The 8,577-nt window shown below is 35.3% G+C and overlaps 1 long non-coding RNA gene across 1 annotated transcript in view; it reads left to right on the top strand.

Annotated features, from left to right (window-relative positions):
• The first annotated feature begins 5,630 nt into the window (after positions 1-5,630).
• Positions 5,631-8,577, top strand: part of LOC148225504 (uncharacterized) — a 39,405-nt gene continuing 36,458 nt past the window's right edge. The window contains exon 1 of the long non-coding RNA XR_015807774.1: positions 5,631-5,913. This is a non-coding gene — a long non-coding RNA (uncharacterized LOC148225504). The remainder of the gene's footprint in view (positions 5,914-8,577) is intronic.

The raw sequence follows: 8,577 nt of genomic DNA, 5'->3' as shown, positions 1-8,577 counted from the left end.
GATTTGGTTTACCTGACACCAGCTAGTCCAGGGAATACCCATAGCAATCTCTGTGAAAAAGTCATCCTGCCATATTTCTTTTAACTATGGTCATTGCCACTGGACCCCAGAAGACTCAAAAGTCCACCCCAAATATAAGAAAGGAACAATTTGTACCATTTACTCTGCTATTGTGCAATATATTTAATAGCAGCACTTCTCTAAAAACATTAAATTAATTAACAATCTAACTCATTAGATAACAGAAATTATTTTATATTCACTTTTTCATAGCTTCTCATTCTTCTTGTACATATCTCCCTCCTACCACAGAAATCTTCCTTTGATATATTCATTGCCCCTTTCCCTCCTCTCCTCCTTGCATTTTCTTCCTTTTATTATATCCACTATTTCTCTTTTATATTTGGTATCTATGCTTCTCCCATTTGTTCACATTACCATCCATCTACCTACAGATAACCACAGGCACATCCCCCCCCTCCCATTGCCTTAAACAATCTGTCTGTGAAATGAGCAGTGACTTTATGATACTCTTTCTTGGAAATTTGCCTTTCTGTTAAAGAAAAAAAAACAGATGAAGTTGTTCAGCTTTTTCTGTTTCCTTCTTCTCCAATATATCTCTTTACATTTCTTAAAAAAGCAGCAATGTCAAGACATATAGTTTGCCTTCTCCTTTTGATAGAGTGGCGTCCTCAGAATGACTATCCTATTCTTGCTATTAAATGGGTCAATACACAGCACTCCAGAGGAGTCAGCAAATCCACGGCCTGCCAAGCCCACTTTAAGTTCTTACAACCCAAACCAGTTAAGTTTTATCAGTCACCAGACATGGGGAGATTTCCCTTACCTCTTTTTTCATCCTTCTGTCAACAGTAGCATACCATCAAGACAAACAGCAGACAGTTATCCTGAAATGTGGTTTTGAGTAGTCAAGTACCACTATAAGTCACCTAATTTTGCTTTTGATACATATTTATAAAAGAACTTACCTGAAATTGTTCGGACAAATTTTCTGTTAAAGACTGCTTATCTAAAATAGTAAGAGACCTTTCAAGATCCTCCTTCCAACAGCGTAAGAAAATGGAAATGCCTTACAGAGTGCCCTGAAGGTCTACAAAGATGTTTTTAATAAGTTCACAGCTGAAGACACCTTCAGGGAAAGTCTGCTGCCAGTCTTCCCTCTCAGATTTTCAAGATATCAGTTTGAGTCCCTCAAATGCCTGCAGCTATTGTGAAAGTCTCATGCCATTTTGTTTTTTATAGGTCAAAAACATACCTTAAATTTGTCAAGAAAAATCAATAGGCAAGCAATGTAGCCTGGTGAGGACAGCAGCCACGTGCTTCCACAAACACACAAAGCTTAATGAGTGGACTTTTTTCATTAACAAGCTTCTGGATACCCTCATGGTCTAACTCCATAAAAACCCAAAACAAACTCATGCCATAGTGTGAAATAACATTTAAAAATACAGAACCTTGTAAAAAACTTTCTCTATTTCTCAGAGTGATAGTGACTGGAAATCAAATAAAATATTTCAACACGAAAAAAATCTATTCTAACCTTGGGTAGAAGTAAAAGCACAAATGATCTGTGTTCACAGATCACTGGTGTTCAGTGATGGTCAGTGAAGGAACTCTGATTTATCTCGAAGAATGTATATAAAAAATAAAATAAATATTTGTTTCGAGGCTCCACCTCAATCCATATTATATAAATGTTACCTGAAATTTCTAATCTGCAACACAAGGACAAAGATTTTCAAATTTTTGTGCTTAAAAGAAATTACCCTCACCTGCAACAAGACAAAGTTTGCTTTGTTTTGTTTCAAGAAACATTAGCAGAATATATGATATACTTTCCTTCTGGCAAAAAAAAGCCCAACATTGTTACCATGACCCTGTTGATTGTAGGAAAGGAGGAAAAAACCATACCCATAGTTTTTACTAATCTTCTATTATTAATAATTCTCAGAGTGACATTGCTTCATCTCTTAATTTAGATATATGTGGTGAACAGATTTCTCAGCAAGACCTGCAGTCAGCTTCTGAGTGGCCACAGGGTCAGGCTAAAATTTGACATTCATGATTTGGTCTGGGATGTCCCCTTGAGTGCAATACTACCTTTAAAAAAGATTTCTTAGCAAAATATTTTCCCTTCTGTAAACATAAATAGTTAAATGGTCATTTCACAAAGCCTTCTTTCTTTTCTTTTCTTTTCTTTTCTTTTCTTTTCTTTTCTTTTCTTTTCTTTTCTTTTCTTTTCTTTTCTTTTCTTTTCTTTTCTTTTCTTTTCTTTTCTTTTCTTTTCTTTTCTTTTATTTTCTTTTCTTTTCTTTTCTTTTCTCTTTTCTTTTCTTTTCTTTTCTTTTCTTTTCTTTTCTTTTCTTTTCTTTTCTTTTCTTTTCTTTTCTTTTCTTTTCTTTTCTTTTCTTTCCTTCCTTCCTTCCTTCCTTCCTTCCTTCCTTCCTTCCTTCCTTCCTTCCTTCCTTCCTTCCTTCCTCTTTTAAATGAACTAATGAATAAAAATTATAATTATGATTAAGAAGTCTGGAGTAGCATCAAAGTTCCCCTACTACCTGAGGGGCAATGTTAATCCAGTCAGCTATTGGATCCCTCTCTCACAGGGGGGTGATCTGAAAGGAGCTACACAATACATTTATTTAAGATGTAAATGGTAAAGCTACTCTCATGTTATATGTGTGTTAATACTGGGGTAGCAGTAATACTTTAAAAACATCTTTTTTTTATTAAATGTTATCTTTTGTCAAAGAAGACGATCAAAAAGCAACAATAATGCAAAATAAAATCATGAAAAGGGAGATTTTCCTGCAGTTTTCGAAAGTGGTACATAAGGCACACCACTTTTTAAGCTCTTCCTCTTTTTATTTTTTTCCTGTCTTTATTTATTTTGCTGCACCTACCGTATAAGCCTTGTGGCTATGGAGGATTCCCATGAAGTGTCTAATTCTATATTCACATTTGTCCTTTTGACCACTCAGCACTGCACGTATATTTGTTTTTTAGTTCAGACCTTAATTTGGAAAACAATAGAGGTAGAGCCCATTTGATAGAACAGCAAAACATAATAGAAGTGAACAAGTGAAGGAAACAGACAAGGAGTTTGGGGAAGACAAAGAAGGAAAGAGAATATTAAAGCACTAAAATGTAGCAGAGCCAAAGTATTAAATACCTATCCAGTAAAAATAAAAGGTGACTAGAAAGAGGGGGAAAGATTTATGCAAGTTCTTAATGACAAGGACAAAAAGCTTTCTGTTCTTTATACTTCAAAAAGCACACAGTTGCATGAAACAGAGTGGAGAACTTAAGCAAAACAAAGAGAAAACATAGAAGACAGTTCTGAGAAAGTATTTAAATGATTTACAAAGCTACTGCAACTTATATTTTCCTTTTCCTAGTTAATATGAACCCTGGCAGAAATTAAGGGAGTATCAAGTTGGTTTTTTCCCCAAAGCTTGGCTCTCCTTTTACAACACTGGGGCTAGCAGTGTATCTGATAATTTTTCCACAAATGCCACCTTGAAATCAGATGTAAAGCTTTGCTCTGCAGAAAATATTCTATAGAGTTCCGTTCTGGATCATTTAAAGCTCAAAATTCAGTATTATATTATAAAGAACAAACTTCATGCTTTTACTGTGATGTTGTTCCATAAAAAACCCCAAACCCTGGCCTTGCCAAGTTCTTGTGGATCAACATGAATAAGGAAAAGGTCAGTAGTATTTGGTTGCTGCTATTAGCTGTAGCACTGCCTTAGTTCTTATCTCTGGAGTTCTTATCTCTTATCTTGTCACGGTAGAGGACAGAGGGAAAAGCCAAATTTATTTGGATCTAGATGAGATGCTGTAGTGTCTTAAGTTTTAAAATTGTCCTAGGCTTCAAACACCTTAGTCTTAAAAAGAAGAACATACTCTCAATACACTTCTTGCTTCACATCTCAAGGGAAGAAATGGCACTGTGTTTCAAGCAGACTTAGATCATTGGAAGAATCTTTTGTTGTTTCTGTTCACTGCAAACAAAGCACTGAAGGCCATGTCATTATTAGTTTCCACATTCTTCTCAGCCTCCAAGCCTGAGAGCTTTTATAACATAGGTCTGATGCTTACAGTCTTAAGCCTTAAGAGAGAGGAGCAAAGGAAAACAGAAATGAGAATCTGGAAAGGAAAAACTGTGATTGTCTTCCTCCCTTTTAACATCTGTCCTTGGCAGCTTTTCACTCAATGATTAAGTAAATAATGCACATTGAGTCTAGATGTAAAGTGTGTGAAAAGAGAAGGGCACAGAGTATTCTGTATCTGCAGTATATATCACAAAGAGCAAATTTACATGAGACTTTTTGATTCAAGCAGCAATTAGTTTCCTCCATTCTTTTTAGATTTATTCAGGTGAGTAGATGAGAAGGGTATTGGGGCCAGCAGTAATAAATGTGCCTAGGAAGTTATGCTGACAAAGGACAGCAACATTCATTGCTTTAAAAGGAATGCCTCCAGACCCTCAGACACCTAGACTAGGCTTCCTAGAGCTTCAGAGTCTGCCCACTTTATTGTGTCCTTCCCTGTTTCAAAACAGAGAGAAAATTCCCCTCTTTCGAGACAGGGAATGCACTTTCTCGCACCACTCTTCCTTTCCTGCACATTCAACTGAGAAAAAAACAAACAGCAAAAAAACAAACAATAACAAAAAAAACCAAACAAGCAAAAAACAAAAACAAAAAAAACCCCCACAAAACCAAAAAAAACCACAGAAACAAACAAACGAACAAACAACAAAAAAAGAAGATAAAGAAGCAGTCATAAATGTATTCCGTGTATTTAATCACCAGATGAAATATAGTTAATACTGTATAGTTAATACTTCTTTTTCCAAAATATATAGAGAGAAAAGGAGGGACAAAAAAATCTAACAAACTAATGACAGAACACACCCTAGCTCAAAATACCCTTTGGTACTGCTGTGTGACTTAAACTCTGGATTGTTTCCTAATTATTACAGAAGGGGTAAAAAGGACTATCAAAGCCAACTTAATTTGCCTCAACCAGGAGCATATCAATGAGTGAATATCTTCCTGATTAAAGGACTGATGTAAAAGATTAGTGTATTTAGCATAAAATCAGCTGTGGCCAGCTCTGGAAATGTCAGCGCTGTATCAGACTGTCTGTCTATCCTGTGTGCACTCAAAGTACATCTTCAGAATTGTTGATGGCACTATTACAGATAGAGGCACCCCGCTTAGTGCAGCTGGCATTGAGTGCTGCACTTTTTAATAGAGGCAGCTAGACAAGACCCCTAGATTACACATCGACCCCTATAACTTGAAACTCTAAGGAGAAAGCTGACCAGACAAGCAGTTATGATGATCTATTCAAAGTGGTTGAATAGTCTCTTTTTTTTTGTGTGAAATAAACGTACATGAATGAACCCTTGCTTGCAATCCTACAGAGCCTGCAACCCCCTCCTACTGTTGTCACCTCCCTTCCTCCCTTCTCTTCCCTCTCTGTACTCCCATTAAAAGATAAATGGAGAAGGGGGAAGGGAAGAGGGGGGGAAAAAAGGCTTCTCTTAGTCTATTTCAGGTACTTTGAGGGGAAATATTCAAATACAGGTGCACCAATTGAATGCCACTATAGAGCTTTGGATGCGAGTGTGATGCGTTTGTCTGCAGAACTTGAGAAGTTCACCCATGCTAGTTGCTTGACACAAAGTGGGTTGAGAGGAGTGTCCCTGAGAGAGATCAAGTCCACTTCACACTCAGAAAGCCTTTTTTTTCCCCAAGCTCTGTTCTCTTAGCTCCTCCTTTTGTTATACTTCAGTGTATATTTTCCTATTCCACAGTGCAGAAGTGACACTGGATAAAGATGAGCAGTTACAAAACCATTGGAAGAAATTAACACTACCAGGTAATTTTAAGTAGTACCAAATGTATTGGTAATGATTTTCAGCATGACTTCAGGTATATCAGATATATACTTCAAGGACTTTGGTAATTGCCATGAGCAGAGTAGACATAATTATCTACTCTGGTCATGGCAGTTACTAAAGATTTATTTGCATATCTCTGTCAAAATGTCCAACATTTCCATTCTTTGGGTTTATTTTTTTGCACAATTTGCATAATTTCTAATTTTGCACAATATTTCTAATTTTTTTACTTGACTTGCTTTCAATAATATCTTTACTTAAACCTAAATAACTAAAAATATTTCAACATATTTATTTTTCCTAAAAATAAATTACTCACCCACTTTGCAACCAATAAATAAGTAGGAAAATAGAATCTAAACTCTTAGCAACCATTTCTAGGCAATTATAAAAATTCAGATATGAATTAGGCACTAGTTTTAACTAGAACTGAGTTATTTTAATAAGAAAAATAGTTATTATTCATATATCAAACAAAAATATCAGCTGTAGTACTATAGAGTGCTTAATCTCTTCGCAAAAATATTGAAATAAATTAATTAATCCTGCAATTTTCTAAATTTGAACACCTTGTATGCTCGAATGCAAGGCTTAAATCCAGTATTAATGAAATTTCATAAAATTCTATTTCCTTTTTGGCCTTTTAGCCTTCTTGGCAGTCTAATTATGACAGTTAGTCTATATGATCATTATTAATCAATGACCATTATGCTTTTCCCTATAATTTTCTATGTCTGGTTCACTTTTTAAGAAAAAAATTCTGAACTTGGATACAATACACAACTAGAACTGCACTTATCTTAGAAAATCTATTTTAAGAACCCAATTATGGGGCAATTCAGCAAGAGATTCTACTCATAAATTCGGCAGCCAAAGCCATCAACCCCTATATATCTTATACGGTCCATTGGATGATGGTTAAAAAATAAAGTGATGTCAGGGAGGGTATGACACATTGAACTGAGGACTTAAATCTCTTTGGCTCTTCTGCACCTTTGTTGTCTGAACTGAACCTGGGTAAGCTGCCTGTTCAGGACTCACAGTCAATTATCACTGATAATCTTTCCAGCTATAAAAGGACTGTAGCGCATATTCCAACTATTGAAACACTGAGCCAAATCGTCGTAATTGGCATCAATAATCATTTTGCCTTGGTAGAGACCTGTTTGAACAGTGTGTTGCCATATTAAATCTTCTGAATTAAGTTCCATCATATTAAATATCAAAACCATGTGCACAGATGAAAAATCAGAACATTTTCCTCAGAAATGATCTTATTTAAAAGTGAAAGTTATGAAATTTGTCAGTGCATGTGTTCATGTTGTCATATTTCCACATCATTAGCTAGTCTGTAACAGTAACTAGGAAACAGAGACTTTTTGTACAAAATGCACAAGGCACAAGAAATACAGATAGACATAGATTTAAATATGTTAATTTATTAAACGTAGACAGTGAAAGGTTGGGCAGTACAATCCTCTTTTCCCCTCTCAACCCAAAATATCAAGCTCTGTATTGTGTCCAGCACAGGGTTAAATGGCATCATCTGATATAAACAATAAATCAGACCTGGCTCTATTCAGCATAATCTTCAGGTCTCAGCCCATCTCTGAAGCATCTTGGGGTTTTTTGTAAGTAGAGAAGAGATGTTTCTTAGTCTGCAAAGACTTACAGTCCTTCTTTCTCTTTATGGGCTAAAAGTTCAGTTATCAAAATGTTGAGATTATTAATCATGTTTTCCTCTAAAAGCTGACCCTTTCAGATTTAGTCAGTTCTTGACACTGGCAATAAGTCACAACAGGAGTTAATATTTCTTGTTTTCAAATATCTAATTTCTTTCTACTTTAAAAAAAATGTCCTCTAAGGAAAGGGAAAAAAACCCCAAAATACACTAACCCCAAAATTATTCCCCTGGCGTGAGATGGGTGTGGCCAAATTGAGTGTAGACCATCAAATCCAGAAAACAAGACTTGACAATACATCAGATTCAGAAGTGGAAGGAATTAGGATTGAGTATACATAGTGACAACATGGTTGTGAGATACTGGAGAAGACTTTAATAGTGAAAGGGAAACAGGAATATAGCCAGGCAGTCCATCCAAATCTTCTTTGACTTCAATAGGAAGCAAAATGAGGTACAGTAATGTCTACTCTCACTCTAAATTGTATTGTTCTGACAAACAAAACAATTCTGAAGGGCTTGGAAAAGAAAACTCTTTACTTCCTCCTTGGAGACTCTAAGTAGTCCACCACATTACTCTCCAGATTAAAAAATAATCACACTGTACATTATCTTACATAAATAGTATTGCCAAAGATATTAAAAAAAAAAATTAAAAAGGAAACAAGGTGTTTTGGGGGTTTTATAAAAAGACAGAAGATAAACAGTCTCTGTCCCAGAGGACTTACTCATAGTAAAAGGAACAGGACAATTAAAAGCATAATCTAAGCATAAAAATATCAGCAATTTTGAGAGAATGCCAAAAGATCATTTCTAGATTAACATTAATGCAAAAAGCATTACTGCCATTTAGATAAAATGACAAATATAGAGAAATTGAACTTGCAAATTTTCATATTAAAAGAGGCTCTCTCTGACATAATCACATTAATACTGATGTCAGATTTTCATAAATATATCA

Source organism: Sturnus vulgaris, chromosome 1 (genome assembly GCF_052056855.1).
Source record: "Sturnus vulgaris isolate bStuVul1 chromosome 1, bStuVul1.hap1, whole genome shotgun sequence".
NCBI lineage: Eukaryota > Metazoa > Chordata > Aves > Passeriformes > Sturnidae > Sturnus > Sturnus vulgaris.
The sequence above is the reverse complement of the archived record's forward strand: the minus strand, read 5'-3'. Positions and strand labels throughout refer to the sequence as shown.